The sequence below is a fragment of the Camellia sinensis genome, chromosome 10, assembly GCF_055761805.1.
Source record: "Camellia sinensis isolate YWXY chromosome 10, ASM5576180v1, whole genome shotgun sequence".
Classification (NCBI taxonomy): Eukaryota; Viridiplantae; Streptophyta; class Magnoliopsida; order Ericales; family Theaceae; genus Camellia; species Camellia sinensis.
In genome coordinates this window covers 177,286,061-177,291,737 of record NC_138970.1, presented here as the reverse complement: position 1 = coordinate 177,291,737, position 5,677 = coordinate 177,286,061, and positions in this window count along the sequence as shown.

The following is a 5,677-nucleotide window of genomic DNA, read 5'->3' as shown; positions in this document are numbered from 1 at the left end:
GGAATGAAGAAAGAGATTGCCGACTTTGTGTCCAAATGTCTTCATTGCCAACAGGTCAAAGCTGAACATCAACGACCTGCCGGATTATTGCAACCCTTACCCATACCAGAGTGGAAATGGGAGCATATCACGATGGATTTTATCGTTGGATTACCTCGCTCCAGAAAAGGTATGGATTCAATTTGGGTTATTGTTGATAGACTAACCAAATCTGCTCACTTCTTACCTGTCAAGACAATCTATAATGCGGACAAATTGGCTGTTATCTATATTGATGAAATTGTAAGACTGCATGGAGTGCCTGTGTCTATTGTTTCTGACAGGGATTCGAAGTTTACATCGCGGTTTTGGCAAAGCCTACAAACTGCACTGGGTACTGAACTGAGACTGAGTAGTGCCTATCATCCTCAGACAGACGGCCAATCAGAAAGGACCATCCAAACTCTGGAGGATTTATTGAGAATGTGTGTCCTTGATTATCAGGGAAACTGGGAAAGTCACTTGCCCTTAGCTGAATTCGCCTACAACAACAGCTACCATTCGAGTATTGGTATGGCGCCTTTTGAGGCATTGTATGGCAGAAAATGTAGATCTCCAATTTGCTGGGCAGAAGTTGGAGATGGGCCTTTGCTTGGGCCCGAGATTGTGTATGAAACAACTGAAAAAGTGAAACTGATACAGCAAAGACTGAAAACTGCACAGAGTAGACAGAAAAGTTATGCAGATGTCAGAAGACGGGACAGAGAGTATGAAGTGGGTGATCACATTTTTGTGAAAGTGACACCAATGAAAGGCCAGACTCGTTTCGGAGTCAAAGGCAAGCTAGCACCGAGATACGTCGGACCATACGAGATTATTGAGAAAATCAATCCGGTGGCGTATCAAGTTGCGCTTCCTCCTGAAATGGAGCACATGCATAACGTCTTCCACATCTCTATGTTGAGAGACTATCTCCGGGATCCCTTCCATATAATAGAGCCTACCCACGTAGTGTTGAGTGATGACTACACTTACGAGGAACGGCCTATACAGATTGTAAACAGACGAATCAAGAAACTGAGGAACAAAGAGATCCCGTTAGTGAAAGTTGACTGGCAGAACCATGGTGGCGTGTATGCCACTTGGGAAAGGGAAGATGACATGGCTAAACGATATCCCGAACTGTTTCCACTGAATCCTGTTTTCTTCCAGAATGAAGGTAACTCGAGTTTAGAGGACTAAACTCTTTATAAGGAGGGGAGACTGTAACAACCCTCATACTGTTTACTGATTAAGGACTGATTGATTACCGATAATCACCGATTACTGCTAAACGGAACTGATAACTGACTGATAATCGAACTGAATGAAATACTGAACTGACTGACTGAATTGACTGAGTATATGTTAGTTAATTGCATTCTATCTGTTTGATTGTCTGATTATCTGTTCATGTTTATATGTTTAAACTGCTAATTGAAGGCCTTATCGGCGGCCGAATTAGAAACCGATTGATGTTCCGTGACCCTCATAATTAATGTGATTTTATGGTATATTTATCTGAAAACTGATTAGGTATGATTAAATTAGATTAAATTAAGCTAATTAAAGAGTTGGACTTAATTACCATTTTGCCACTTAAGTGGCCCACTACTTGGATCATCTTTGATTCTTATTATGCTCACACATACACATTTCCTCAGCCATTTCCCCTCTCATTGCCGACCATAGAGAGAGTTAGGGAGGGAGAGAAGTGTTCTTGTTGATTTAGCTTGTGAATCTTGAAGAATTGAAGTGTATTTGCATATTTGAGCTCCCTCACTCCTAATTCTACAAGACTAAGGTAGGACATCCATCTTCTTGTTGCTGTTCTTGAGTTCATTCTTGCATGATTCATGTTAATTTGTAGAGCTAAGTCATGATTTGGTTCATTAGTGATGGATTGAAGATCATTTCTTGCATGCATATTGGTATTGTTGCATTTTGAGGTTGATTACATGGACATTAGTGCATGCATGCTCATATTGTTGTTATAGACCATGTTTCCAACTGGTTTGAAAAGAAATGAGCTCATTTGATCAAGCTTTGGAGCTTTAATTTGGTTTAAAACTCATGCATGACATGTTTGAATGTTGTTCTTGAAAATGGGTTTGAATGTGGTTTTAATTGACTCACCTTTGGGGCTTGAATTCATAAATTGAGCTTTGAAACTTGTTATACATTGAATTTAATGATGTTTTCCAGAATTTGGGCCCAAGAGGTCGAGTTTGGAGTGGTAGAATGCTTGGTTTGAGCTTGGGAGGCAGATCTGGAAATTCCAGATTTGGCTTCCTCGCTCGAGCGAAGGATTCCCCGCTCGAGCGAGCACCTTTGTCCAGGACTCCGCTCGAGCGACCATCGAGCGAAGATCGCGCGTAAAATTTCAGCATCCAGTACTTTTACTGTTTTGCAGACCGCTCGAGCGAAGGATTCCTCGCTCGAGCGAAGCCTTTGATTTTGGACTTACGCTCGAGCGTAGAAAGTCTCGCTCGAGCGAGGCTCCTATTTTCAGCAAACTTTGCGAAATATTTTCTAAGTGTATTTTTGCATCCTTATCCCATCCTAGGCATTCTTAGGCCTAGTTTAGGGCATCTTGATGAGGATATCATTGTAGAACACACCAAGGCAAATTAGGGATTAAGTTATGAGATTTCCCAACTGTGTAGCTTAGTGTGTTCAACCTGTGAACTGTGTAGGGTTGGCAACTGGGGAGACACGCTCTAGCATACTGTAGCCCAGAACTCTGTGAGTAACAATTGTGTAAAGATATGTTCAATTGATTATCTTTTGAATACTGAACTGAACTGTTTACTGAACTGGTATTATTTACTGAATGAATGTATGTCCTTTATTTCTGAACTGTACTGTGGCATCCTTAGTACCTACGGTTTACTGTTACTGTTACTGTTACAGAGATCTCTGTTGGTTCCCTCGTGGAACCACTACTGTTTACTGACTGATGGCCATCATTACTGTTCGGTCTTTCAAGACCTACTGTTACTGTTATGCTAATGGATGTACCACATATGACTGTTTACTGTACTGAACGACTGAAATACTGATTGAATTGAACTGTTTTCATTACTGTAAGGACATTCATTCTAAACCTCTTTACGCTTTATGTTATTCACTGGGCTTTAGCTCACTGCTCATATATATATGTAGGTGTACAGGCACCAGATCGGAGCTAGGAGCGTCAGGGTAACTCCAGTTTTGTCAAGCCAGCCTTTGTGCCTCACTGCGAGGTTCCGAGTTGCCATGCTATGGCTTGGGGGTGTTTTGGTTGTTTCCCCCGCCTGTCTTCTGTACTGTCTAACTGTTCTGTATAGACTGACTGTTTACTGTACTATTATACAGGGATTAGGTCCCTGTTCTGTGTGACTGTAAATTTTGTATAAACCGTACTGTTTTGTACAGACGGAATGTTTTCTGTACTGTTATGTAGGGTTGAGTCCCTAGTTTGAATGGATGTCAATATTGTACATACTGTTTTGTACTGTTTATGTATGAATGCATGAAAAATCTTTTTGGCATACAGACTGTCACAGCTCAATGGACACTATTTATTTACTGTATTGGCTTCCGCCAGGCCCTGTACTCTGATTTACTGTATTACTGTTCTGCAGGCCTTCGGTAATCTCGGATTACTGGCCGGTTACGGTGCTAAACCCATAGGGCCGGGTTTGGGTCGTGACAGAATGGCATTACAGCCCTTGAACATATAGATATATGAACTCAAGAGGTGTCTCACACGGATTCTAGAGGTGACTCACATCGTAGCACTTAGTTCCGTGTAGCACTTTGCTTCATTTCATAACAACTTATACAGATGGCCATGAGCCTCATAATTTTCACATATGTATGGACTTAAGAGGTGTCTCACATGGATTCTAGCGGTAGCTCACAACGTAGCATTTAGTTCCAAGTAGCACTTTGTTCCATACCAATAATTAGCAGGTCTTACAGACCAAACCATACATAAATGTCATACCATAAACGGAAATAAATTCATACATATGCATTATGCTTGAATCATTAACAGAAATCAGAATTCATACTTACTTATACTTAGCCTTTTAATAGCGCTGGCAAATCAATAAAAAGCATTCTTGTTAGTTCCATAAAGAAATTTCTCAACATTGTGAACTTATAGTACACTTGAACTTGTACATATATAAGCATGTAACGTAGCTTGTAACATACTTACGCTTGTATCGTACTTAAACTTGTAACATACTTAAGCTTGTAACGCACTTAAACTTGTGACATACTTGAACTTATAACATGCGTATACTTGTAATATACTTGAATTTATAACATACATGGACTTATAACATACTTGGACTTGTAACATACATGAACTTATAACATACTTAAACTTGAAAACTTGTAACACATTTAAACTTGTATATACTTGTACTTGTAACCTTACTTAAACTTGTACATATTGGAACTTGTCACACATATATAAACTTGTAACATTCTTGACTTAGAGCATACGTAAACTTATAACAGACTTAAACTTAGAACATACGTAAACTTGTAACTTAATTATTTAAACCACAGTATTATTACCCCTGGGTAAGGGCCTTGTGCTAGAGATGATGTGAATACTTCTACATATATGAATAATCATTAAGTTAATAGAAAACAGAGCTTTTCTTGTTATATCATGTCATTATCATGCACTTAACAAAATAGAATGATTCATATCCTTATGTGGGTTGCATACTAATGGTAAACCTTTACATTCCTATCATAGATTCTAAACGTTCTTGGGTCCCTTCGTAACATAATCTTAAATTCACACAACATCATTCTTCAAGGACGAACATAAGTTCCATTTATTCTTTAAGAAATAACATACTATACTGATAAATAACAAAGGCTAATATTCGTCATTAACGGAATATAAGGATTCCAAAATCACACCGACGTACGCAAATCTTTCAGCGTTCATATAAGTTCACATTGCTTCCCAATTGTCATAAATGTTTGAATAATACTTCCAAAGAACAGAGCATTAGTGACAATAATTGTCAATAGTATATAAAATGTACATTCTTGTACTACTACTCACAGTGCTACAACGGAGTGCTTGCCCCTCCTGGAGTGTGCCCTGTACACACACATAACTTAGTCATTAGTTCTTTTGCTTTCTTAATTCCTTTCCTGCTGTAGTTTACTTCGAATGAATTTACAGGCATCTTAGGGACATTAAACACAAATTCTAAAAATACCAGAGGGTTAAACACGTAAAACCGAGCAAACAAATTTTTGCAGCATGGGTCGCACGTGCGGCTGTGAGCCCCGCACGTGCGGCAGGCCTTCCGCACGTGCGGCAGTGATCCCCGCACGTGCGGCGATTCCAGCAGTGTAGTCCGAAATTTTCCCAAACAAAACCCCATTTTTGTAAGCTTGCATAAGGCTCCAAATAGGCCTTTTAATTGATAAAGTGTGGTTCAAAAACATGTAAATAAAGACTATAAACATGTATTAATCCAAACATAAACTAAATCCTTAATCTAACATTACCAATACATGACTTCAAACTTGAGTATCACAAGATAACATGCTTAGAAGCTTAATCAAATCACAACCTTTCAAAATTCCATCCTTGGATTCAAATTCCTCACATAGCACACTTAAATTAGGTTGT